Source organism: Salvelinus alpinus, chromosome 12 (genome assembly GCF_045679555.1).
Source record: "Salvelinus alpinus chromosome 12, SLU_Salpinus.1, whole genome shotgun sequence".
Taxonomy (NCBI): Eukaryota; Metazoa; Chordata; class Actinopteri; order Salmoniformes; family Salmonidae; genus Salvelinus; species Salvelinus alpinus.
The window spans coordinates 22043763-22055902 of record NC_092097.1 but is presented as its reverse complement, the minus strand read 5'-3'; the positions used below and the strand labels follow the sequence as shown (position 1 = coordinate 22055902).

Genomic DNA, 12140 nt, shown 5'->3' with positions numbered 1-12140 from the left:
CTGTCTTCCCCCAAGAATGCTGGTCCCCTTTCAGGTCAGCCTATTGATTCTGTTCCCTTCTGAGCTTGATGGGCATCTTCATTAAGCGAGCTGGTGGACTGAGACCAGGATGCAGGATGGGAGAGGCACAGGAGAGGGCCCCCCTGCCCATCACATCTCACCCTGCTTGGGCCTGGACAGGGCCTGGGTCTGGGTGCAGGACCACGTTGGCCAGCTGGAGCTTCTGCCACCACAGAGACAGAGAAGCAGCAGCCATTACAGAGCCATGCTCCGAGGGGTGGGTGGCACAGTCATTATAGTAATCACAGTTGCAGTTTGTGGTTGGGAGAGACAATGCCACTTCAAGTGATTTCCCCTTTCTCCCTTTGTTCCCCTTCCCATCTTTAAAACCCTGCACTATTACAATGAAAATCTAGTGAAATGCCAAAGTCTGCTAAAAAAAACAAGGTTGGAGAGACAGAACAGTCAACCTTCTATCTTGGTTGTTGAATCTGGGAAAGTGACTTGGATTTAGGACTTCTCTTTGAATATCTGATTTGCCAATATGCAGCATGGTCAATGACCATGTGGCTATGATTTGATTTGAGGTTCTAGTGCAGGGAGAAATGCTATGATTTGGGGGGTAGCGAGAACAGATCAGCCCTCGTAAATCCCTGTCCCCTTTCACAGTAAAACTATATTTCCTCCACGGCACCGTCTCTCCCAATGGGCCAGCCAGCTGCTCCTCCACCATGCAGTCAGGCAGCCTCCTAAACAGGCTGTTGGTGCTGCCTGCACTCTCTCTCCCTCCGACTGCTCTCCGTTTACGAGGCATGCTTCGAGAGCTCTTAAAGGGGGAGGCCTGTATTTGCATATACTTTTAGCACGCTGGCAGCCGGCCCTGTTCCCCATCTGCAATGAATTGTGGGTTTTTACGTCTCCAAAGAGTTTCCAATGCAGTAAAGCTACACAAGCAAGATTTCAGTTCATCAAGCTTTAAACCATCTGCGCTGGAAAAGATTGGGGCCTTAATGCACTCGTACACAAACATCTAATTTTAAAATAGGCACTCCAGAGGCTTAAGAAGTTTCAGATGCTTACAGGGAGGTTAGATCTAATCTAAGCACACTATGCCACCAAGTAGTTCTGCTCACCCAAGACCTGAAGCAGAGACTGGGAGAGGAGTGAGGGGACAGTGTTAAGGGGCAAGGTGGGAACTCTCTCTGCAGTCACTTGGCAGCCACTGGTAGCAATACAATACATGTACTCTGCTGGGCTTGGGCCTGATTGGTTATTCAGTCTGCGCATCAAAGCTCTGACTCACAGGCTCTAGCATAGCCACAGTTAGTTTATTCTGCATTCCGATTTTCTGTATCTGGCTCCTGAACCGGCTTCTTCAGGAGATAGTTGAGTGAGCAGGGGTCACTAAATCTGAAGAACCGCAAAAAGGTTCTACTACTACTTTTATTGTAAAAGAATCAGTTCTATGAGTTTGAGTTTCTTTTGTCAAGTGAATAAGACACTTTTGACCTTAAAAGGGTGTAGGCCTTCAGAAGATCCTCAGCGGATGCTATAATACAACACCATTGTCCTGGATAATCTACTGTGTACCGGACATTGAAAGACTGGATACAGAACATTTGCTGTAGTTACACTGCACATACATTAACTTTTGTTACCCACTTATACATTTCTTATCTGCATTTACAGATAAGGATTTACTATATGACACACAATGGCCAGGATTTAAAATAGTTGATCTCAGCTTGAACTCAATTTACTTAAAACCTCAGAGTGAATCATGGGAAAGATATGTGCATGTAACTCGTGATCTTAGAGATTGACCTCACCTATGTCACACTGAAAGGGAAGACAATATTTGAAAGGACACCAAGGTTGTTGAGGTAAAGAAAGCGGTCCCTCAGATTCCAAGAAAAACTATTTTAAAGGTTAAAGTTTAAATTGAACAATAGTGACTTTGTTTTGTTCCAGTGTGAATCATTATGTCAATATTGAATTTTCTACACTTTTCTAGGTAGGCATCACGCTTCTGTAAACAAAATAGATAATTGCTTCAAATTTTTTTACAGTGGTGTGTCTGTCTGTGGTGTGTCTGAGTCGACACAGACATGCGCCTCTTTGTGTGTATGTGTGTGTCTGTGAAGTGTGTGTATGTGTGTGTCTGTGAAGTGTATGTATGTGTGTGTGTGTATGAGTCAGTATGTACCCACATACAGTACCATCTCTCTGCTGTAAATTTGCTTAGAGCAGACACTTAAATCCTCATCTGTTCCGGCACAGAAAAACACTCATTCCTGTTAAATGGCTCCAGAAATAGAAGAGAAAGCAATTCCAAATGTAATCAAAGCAGAACAAAAAGACCAGACAGAAACATAACACATAAATATTTCAGAGAGCATCTTTCCCTCCGATATTTCAACAACCAGGAGATTAATTAGAGACCAGAGGTGGAGAGGGAAGGAGGAGGGAGGAGAGGTAAAGATAATACAGCCCCCTTCTTCCTGTCTCCCACTTTGTTCTTAAAATGCCTTCAGAAAGTATTCACATTCCTTGACTTTTCCGACATTTTGTTGTGTTACAGCATGAATTTATAATGTATTACATTTTTTGTTTTTGTCACTGGCCTACACACAAAATCCCATAATGTCAAAGTGGAATGATGTTAAAAAAAAAAAATTGAATTAATTAAAAATGAAAAGCTGAAATGTCTTGAGTCAATAAGTATTCAACCCCTTTGTTATGGCAAGCCTAAATCAGTTCAGGAGTAAAAATGTGCTTAATGGCTCCTTTAGGAGAAAACTTGGAATGGATCAACAACATTGTAGTTACTCCACAATAGTATCCTAATTGACAGAGTGAAAAGAAGGATGTCTGAACAGAATACAACTATTCCAAAACATGCCTCCTGTTTGCAACAAGGCACTAAAGTAATATTGCAAAAAATGTGGCAAAGCAACACATTTTTTGTCCTGAATACAAAGTGTTATGTTTGGGGCAAATCCAATACAACACATTACTGAGTACCACTCTTCATATTTTCAAGCATAGTGGTGGCTGCATCATGTTATGGGTACAGTATGCTTGTAATCATTAAGGACAGTTTTTCAGGATAAAAATAAATGTAATGGAGCTTAGCACAGGCAAAATCTAGAGGAAAACCTAGTTCAGTTTGCTTTCGAACAAGACACTGGGAGATGAATTCACCTTTCAGCAGGACAATAACTTAAAACACAAGGTCAAATCTACACTGGAGTTGCATACCAAAAGGAAAGTGAATGTTCCCGAGTGGCTAAGTTACAGTTTTGATTGAAATCTTCTTGAAAAAAATCTATGGCAAGCCGTGAAAATGATTGTCTAGCAATGATCAACAACCAAATTGACAGCTTGAAGAATTTTTTAAGAATAATGGGTAAATGTTGCACAATCCATGTGTGGAAAGCTCTTAGAGCTGTGTTTCCAAAACTTGGTCCTCGGGACCCCAAGGGGTGCACGTTTTGGTTTTTGCTCTAACACTACACAGCTGATTCAAATTATCAAAGCCTGATGATTAGTTGATTATTTGAATCAGCTGTGTAGTGCTAGGGCAGAAACCAAAATGTGCACAGTCCCGAGGACTCAGCTTTAATCGCAGCTGAAGTTCTTTCTACAAATCATTGACTCGGGGGTGTGAATACTTATGTAAATTAGATATTTATTTATTTTATTTTCAAAGAAAATTCAACAATTTCTAAAAACATGTTTTCACATTTTCATTAAGGGGTGTTGTGTGTAGATGGGTGACATTTCATTTTCTTTCATGAATTTAGAATTCAGGCTGTAACACAATAAAATTTGAAATAGGTCAAGGGGTAAGAATACTCTCTGATGGCACTGTAAATGTAAAAACAGAAATACGACTGAAAAAATATACACAATAACATGAAGAAGGGTGTTTGCCAAAGCATTGTAATTTGTATTACAGATATATCATTTGGTCTTTGCATGAATTGATATTTACACCCAACTGTGGTTTTCTTCATTTTAAAATAGAAATGTCCTCTTTCACTCACAAGACACATTACTTATATATGTTTTGTTTAACCAGCACTGAAAATCTGAAAGCTCTTCAACCAGAAAATCAGGTTGTGCACAATCTCTTTTAGAGTCAGTTATTCTGACCTTTTATATCAACAAATTCCAAGCAAAGATGTTAAATTATTTATGACTTATGCTTTACTCACCATCTCCACAAGCACACTGTGGGCAATAACAACAGTGCATAAATGACTGCATTAGCGCAATTTATTTGCACATTTCAGCATCAATCAGAGCTATTGTGGCCTACAACAATTAGTTACATCCTCACATTATACAACCCTTTACAGACCAGCGGGACAAAAGGGCCTGATTTTTTAAACCCTGCTTGGTACTCATGCAATCTCTATTGCCAACTTCTTTCAAAAATGTTCACAAATTAGTTAAACTCCAGACACAGTATATGATAAAACCTACTGCAGGACCTTTGTTTTTATATTTTTGTCTTGCCAAAACATAATCAATAGGTTATTCATACAATTTTCATTTAGTCTGAATAAAATATGTAGCATTGTACTAAGCATTGATTTATGAACGTGGTGGGGGAAAAGGCTTAATAAAGTGCCAATCTATGCTCTAATTCTCTTAGGGCAGGAAGTAATTAAATGCATATTGAATGCGTAGGTTATCTAGCTAAAGTCATCTAACCCTACAGTCAGCTAGCTCCGCAGTCTGCATACCTAACGCCATATGCAAATAAAAATCACACAATCTCTGCTCTCTCTCCTTCCACTAGTTGGTCCTAAGTAGTAGCCACAGTATGTGCATACTGTGCTGGCTGGAGCCCCAGTGTGTAGAGCTGTGCCACTCTGTCAGGGCTGGGCTGTGCTCCAGGTGTCTACAGAGGCCTCCTGTCTGTCTGGTCGCCTGACCCATACTGGCACCTTCCATATGTGCCCTTCCTGACACCTTCTGTCACTGTCACACCACACACCCTGCATCCTACGCTGGCTAGCCTGGCAGCCTCTCTCTGCCCACTTCCCTCTACTACTGAATGCTGGACACATTAGCAGCACTGAAGCACAACAGAGGCGTGGAAAACACCCCCTTTATTTAGAGCTGTAGTTTAGAAGGCATGAATATAAAAGCCAAGCATAAGAGGAATAAACCTATGAAGAATCAAGAGTATCAAATTTGACCTTAATGGGCTATTTTCATTGTTTTAGCTTACTTTCATTTAGTTGTGGTGGCATTGGACAATGTCGCTAAATTGGATAGAACATAAACATTTCTTGGAAGAGGTTTACCTGGCTGGCCCTACACCAGTGTTCCTCAGCAATGCCCATTGGAGCAGCCAAGCCGTCCCTAGTGGCCTGGTTACAGTTTGTTTCTAGTGGCCTGGTTACAGTTAGTTTCTAGTGGCCTGGTTACAGTTAGTTTCTAGTGGCCTGGTTACAGTTTGTTCCTAGTGGCCTGGTTACAGTTAGTTTCTAGTGGCCTGGTTACAGTTAGTTCTTAGTGGCCTGGTTACAGTTAGTTTCTAGTGGCCTGGTTACAGTTAGTTTCTAGTGGCCTGGTTACAGTTAGTTTCTAGTGGCCTGGTTACAGTTAGTTCTTAGTGGCCTGGTTACAGTTAGTTTCTAGTGGCCTGGTTACAGTTAGTTTCTAGTGGCCTGGTTACAGTTAGTTTCTAGTGGCCTGGTTACAGTTAGTTTCTAGTGGCCTGGTTACAGTTAGTTTCTAGTGGCCTGGTTACAGTTAGTTCTTAGTGGCCTGGTTACAGTTAGTTTCTAGTGGCCTGGTTACAGTTAGTTCTTAGTGGCCTGGTTACAGTTAGTTTCTAGTGGCCTGGTTACAGTTAGTTTCTAGTGGCCTGGTTACAGTTAGTTCTTAGTGGCCTGGTTACAGTTAGTTTCTAGTGGCCTGGTTACAGTTAGTTCTTAGTGGCCTGGTTACAGTTAGTTTCTAGTGGCCTGGTTACAGTTTGTTCCTAGTGGCCAGGTTACAGTTAGTGTCTAGTGGCCTGGTTACAGTTTGTTCTTAGTGGCCTGGTTACAGTTAGTTTCTAGTGGCCTGGTTACAGTTAGTTCTTAGTGGCCTGGTTACAGTTAGTTTCTAGTGGCCTGGTTACAGTTTGTTCTTAGTGGCCTGGTTACAGTTAGTTTCTAGTGGCCTGGTTACAGTTTGTTCCTAGTGGCCAAGTTACAGTTAGTTTCTAGTGGCCTGGTTACAGTTTGTTCTTAGTGGCCTGGTTACAGTTTGTTCTTAGTGGCCTGCTTACAGTTCGTTTCTAGTGGCCTGGTTACAGTTTGTTTCTAGTGGCCTGGTTACAGTTCGTTTCTAGTGGCCTGGTTACAGTTTGTTCTTAGTGGCCTGGTTACAGTTAGTTTCTAGTGGCCTGGTTACAGTTAGTTCTTAGTGGCCTGGTTACAGTTAGTTTCTAGTGGCCTGGTTACAGTTTGTTCCTAGTGGCCAGGTTACAGTTAGTGTCTAGTGGCCTGGTTACAGTTTGTTCTTAGTGGCCTGGTTACAGTTAGTTTCTAGTGGCCTGGTTACAGTTTGTTCCTAGTGGCCAAGTTACAGTTAGTTTCTAGTGGCCTGGTTACAGTTTGTTCTTAGTGGCCTGGTTACAGTTTGTTCTTAGTGGCCTGCTTACAGTTCGTTTCTAGTGGCCTGGTTACAGTTTGTTTCTAGTGGCCTGGTTACAGTTTGTTCTTAGTGGCCTGGTTACAGTTAGTTTCTAGTGGCCTGGTTACAGTTAGTTTCTAGTGGCCTGGTTACAGTTTGTTCTTAGTGGCCTGGATACAGTTAGTTTCTAGTGGCCTGGTTACAGTTAGTTTCTAGTGGCCTGGTTACAGTTTGTTCTTAGTGGCCTGGATACAGTTTGTTTCTAGTGGCCTGGTTACAGTTAGTTTCTAGTGGCCTGGTTACAGTTAGTTTCTAGTGGCCTGGTTACAGTTTGTTCTTAGTGGCCTGGTTACAGTTAGTTTCTAGTGGCCTGGTTACAGTTAGTTTCTAGTGGCCTGGTTACAGTTTGTTCTTAGTGGCCTGGTTACAGTTAGTTTCTAGTGGCCTGGTTACAGTTAGATTCTAGTGGCCTGGTTACAGTTTGTTCTTAGTGGCCTGGTTACAGTTATTTTCTAGTGGCCTGGTTACAGTTAGTTTCTAGTGGCCTGGTTACAGTTTGTTTCTAGTGGCCTGGTTACAGTTAGTTTCTAGTGGCCTGGTTACAGTTAGTTTCTAGTGGCCTGGTTACAGTTTGTTCTTAGTGGCCTGGTTACAGTTAGTTTCTAGTGGCCTGGTTACAGTTAGGTTCTAGTGGCCTGGTTACAGTTTGTTCTTAGTGGCCTGGTTACAGTTAGTTTCTAGTGGCCTGGTTACAGTTAGATTCTAGTGGCCTGGTTACAGTTTGTTCTTAGTGGCCTGGTTACAGTTATTTTCTAGTGGCCTGGTTACAGTTAGTTTCTAGTGGCCTGGTTACAGTTAGTTTCTAGTGGCCTGGTTACAGTTAGTTCCTAGTGGCCTGGTTACAGTTAGTTTCTAGTGGCCTGGTTACAGTTTGTTCTTAGTGGCCTGGTTACAGTGTGTTCTTAGTGGCCTGCTTACAGTTAGTGTCTAGTGGCCTGGATACAGTTTGTTCCTAGTGGCCTGGTTACAGTTAGTTTTTAGTGGCCTGGTTACAGTTAGTTTCTAGTGGCCTGGTTACAGTTTGTTCTTAGTGGCCTGGTTACAGTGTGTTCTTAGTGGCCTGCTTACAGTTAGTGTCTAGTGGCCTGGATACAGTTTGTTCCTAGTGGCCTGGTTACAGTTAGTTCTTAGTGGCCTGGTTACAGTTAGTTTCTAGTGGCCTGGTTACAGTTAGTTCCTAGTGGCCTGGTTACAGTTAGTTTCTAGTGGCCTGGTTACAGTTTGTTCTTAGTGGCCTGGTTACAGTGTGTTCTTAGTGGCCTGCTTACAGTTAGTGTCTAGTGGCCTGGTTACAGTTTGTTCTTAGTGGCCTGGTTACAGTTAGTTCCTAGTGGCCTGGTTACAGTTAGTTTCTAGTGGCCTGGTTACAGTTAGTTTCTAGTGGCGTGGTTACAGTTTGTTCTTAGTGGCCTGGATACAGTTTGTTTCTAGTGGCCTGGTTACAGTTTGTTCTTAGTGGCCTGGTTACAGTTAGTTTCTAGTGGCCTGGTTACAGTTAGTTTCTAGTGGCCTGGTTACAGTTAGTTTCTAGTGGCCTGGTTACAGTTAGTTTCTAGTGGCCTGGATACAGTTTGTTCCTAGTGGCCTGGTTACAGTTCATTCCTAGTGGCCTGGTTACAATTTGTTCTTAGTGGCCTGGTTACAGTTCATTCCTAGTGGCCTGGTTACAGTTAGTGTCTAGTGGCCTGGTTACAGTGTGTTCTTAGTGGCCTGGTTACAGTTCATTCCTAGTGGCCTGGTTACAGTTAGTGTCTAGTGGCCTGGTTACAGTGTGTTCTTAGTGGCCTGGTTACAGTTTGTTCCTAGTGGCCTGGTTACAGTTAGTTCCTAGTGGCCTGGTTACAGTTAGTGTCTAGTGGCCTGGTTACAGTTCATTCTTAGTGGCCTGGTTACAGTTAGTGTCTAGTGGCCTGGTTACAGTTCATTCTTAGTGGCCTGGTTATAGTTAGTTTCTAGTGGCCTGGTTACAGTTAGTTTCTAGTGGCCTGGATACAGTTTGTTCTTAGTGGCCTGGTTACAGTTCATTCCTAGTGGCCTGGTTACAGTTTGTTCTTAGTGGTCTGGTTACAGTTCATTCCTAGTGGCCTGGTTACAGTTAGTGTCTAGTGGCCTGGTTACAGTGTGTTCTTAGTGGCCTGGTTACAGTTCATTCCTAGTGGCCTGGTTACAGTTAGTTTCTAGTGGCCTGGTTACAGTTCATTCCTAGTGGCCTGGTTACAGTTAGTTTCTAGTGGCCTGGTTACAGTTTGTTCTTAGTGGACTGGTTACAGTTCATTCCTAGTGGCCTGGTTACAGTTAGTTTCTAGTGGCCTGGTTACAGTTTGTTCTTAGTGGACTGGTTACAGTTCATTCCTAGTGGCCTGGTTACAGTTAGTTCCTAGTGGCCTGGTTAGGTTACAGTTCATTCCCAATTGCCTTGTTACAGTTTGTTCCCAGTGGCCTGGTTACAGTGTGTTCCTAGTGGCCTGGTTACAGTGTGTTCCTAGTGGCCTGGTTACAGTTTGTTCTTAGTGGCCTGGTTACAGTGTGTTCCTAGTGGCCTGGTTACAGTGTGTTCCTAGTGGCCTGGTTACAGTTTGTTCTTAGTGGCCTGGTTACAGTTCGCCCTGGTAATTTAGGGGATAATTAAGTGGTAAATCTTCCCCAACTGTATGATAGTGGTGCGCCAGATTACAGCAGCCACCCATGAGCTGAGTAATGGGATTCAGTCCCACAATGAGCTGCTCACCCGATAAGAAACCAATTCAGTCGGTCTCCTTCCTCCCTGTATTAGCAGTAGCTTCCCTGGCTCACCTTGGGCTAATGATAGGCCTAAACAAACATGTCCTCTGCAATTTAATAGAGCTACACACGGTATAGAACATAGTCAGAAACATAAATGAGTATATGGACTATGGAGGTCTGATTCATCAACTGCAGGGCTCCATGGAAGTCCCAGGCAGAATGCTAATGGTTTTGATTGAGGGATGAGGGAACACTGTTGCATCGACCATACGTACACTGTAACTATTGATAAACAGGGCAATCACTGTTGAGCAAAACATGACTATCCTCGCACCTACTGTAGAATCAATGTGATTCACTGCCTGTAAGGCAACACAAAATGGGACACTATCATTGATCATCTATACCATTCATTATCTATTTTGTGATTGGTGTAAAAGACATCCCCGGCAGACATGACTGACACGGTGATAACATGAATTCCTCTCAGAACCACAACATTTATCGGTCACTCATTGAAAGCTCTGGTGTTGGGCTTGTGTGTGTTCCTCATTCAATCAAACAGCCCTTCAGTGTGTGTGTGTGTGTGTGCGCCCGTGCATGTGAGTGTGTGTCGGACCAGAGAAGTGAAGTGGACTTAGACTAGCGGTCTCTGTGTCTTTTAGAGCACAGGACAAAATCACATGCTGCCAGTGAGATGGCAGGGATGTGTCTGATTAAACACTTAAAGGGGGGTGGTGGGATTTTAGCAACCATTTTATCCCCTAGCAATGATGATGAGAGAGCGAGATTGTGTGTGTTATAAATGATTAACCCCCAGTAATCATTATGAAAGAAAGCTAAAGGCTAGCTTTGTCTTCAGCCATTTGTCCCCTGTACCCCTAGCCACTCTACATGTGTGTGGGTGTTTTCTGTGCCTTCCCACAGCCCAGGGGTATCATTCCAGGCCCCGAGCAGACAGCCAAAATAAACCATTGATTTTTTTTCTCAATAAGGCCTTGTTAAGGCTGCTCCCGTGCCACACAACAGATGAATCACTAAAGCAGTATAACCCAGGCAAGCAACTCCTGTATTAACATTCCAGCTCTAATAGTATTACCAGAGGGTTGCAGACAGTATTCTGTGTCTGATGGTGGACTGAGGCATTACTACTCATCTGAGGGCTTGTCTCATCACTGCCCTCCTCTCTTCGTCTCTTGTCCTAACTCATCAAGTCATCGTCACACATTTGTGTCTCACTAAAAAAACTCCCACTCTGTTCTGCCACCCCTCCTCTGCCACAGACATGCTGCCTCAGAGTCACACCAAATTACCTCTCTCTCCCCCTCTCCCTTTTTCACTCTCTCTACTTCTCTCTTCTCTCCCTTTCTTTCTGTCTTTCTCTCTCTCTTTCACTCTTTCTCTTTTCATTGTTTATAGGCCCACCATTAAATATTATGGAAAACATTGCGTTGATCATCTCTTTTCAATATTTGATGGAGGAGAAAAGCTGATCATTAGTGAATAGTTTGGTTGTGACTCATCATTATGAGGATTTCTGGGCTATTTATCAAGGCCAAAATCAGAACCCTTTCTGATTTTGTGGGAATTAGTCATATCCTCACAAAACACTTTATTATGTGACTGACTCTACAGTATGAAAATAAATACTGCACTATTAGGCAACCATGCACGTCCTCAGTCACAGGAAAACTGTTGATGAGCATAACAGAGTGTGGTGGGGGTTACAGTATGTGTAATGTGCTTGATTGGGGGTGGTGAATGAGAACTTACCCTCGTCTCCTCACACCCTGTTCGTTTCCCCCTCGTCAACAAATTCCAGCAGCCGAGGACGGGAGTCGTTCACATGAGGAACACTTTCACGCCAGTCACATCCAATTTACTTATGTATTTGTTTCTTTCAAGCCCCCAGCACATAGCTTTAGGTTCCAAACGTGTCTGATTAACAAAAATACACACACACACACACTCACTTTCTCTCTGTAAAGTAAGGGGGAGGTACGGGGCCGGCACTGCTAATTAGGGGTGACATGATGTTTATGTAACCTCCAAGCTTCCCAAACCAGACACAATTACGGGCCCCTGGTCCCACTGACCCCGGCCCCAGCCCACTGTGGAACCACACAGCACTGCCCCTCTGTCCCAGGCAGGACCCAGGCTGGTCACAGGGCAGGGGGAGGGGTAGTGAGCCAAAGTTCAGTCTCTTTAATAGCTCTCTCTGACGGGAGCTCTGGAGCTGTAATACAAAGTGACGGCCACTTCAGTGCAGAGCCCCCCAATTTCCGCCAGGACTCTATGGCAGGGGAAGGGGGAGAAGGCTGGGGCAGGGGTGGCAGACTTGTTGTGGCCCAGTGTGTGAGAGTTAAGGCAGGGGCCTCATTAGAAGGCTTTACTGCACTCTGAGACCCTCATTACCCCCCCCACCCCACCCCACCCCGCCACCTCCCACATACACACAAACACTAACCACTTACTTCAAAACACACCATCAAAAAGAGGTGGTTCTTTCAATTCAAACATCCATTTTAAGTTGTATTAAAAACTCAGAGAGATGTTTTTAAGCAATATTATTTGACTGACTACAGGATGCAACCTACTAGTATTGCATGCTGCTTTAAAAACAAATCTGATTAAAATGTGTTGAAATGTGCTGTATGAGGCCCATATAGTCTATCCCACAGAATGCATAACTGTTTCTTCCTTTTCAATGCCTT

General features: G+C 43.4%; 1 protein-coding gene across 9 annotated transcripts in view; it reads right to left on the bottom strand.

Moving 5' to 3' along the window:
• ephb2b (eph receptor B2b) overlaps positions 1–12140 on the bottom strand; it is a 190550-nt gene that overhangs the window by 37079 nt on the left and 141331 nt on the right. The window lies entirely within an intron of this gene.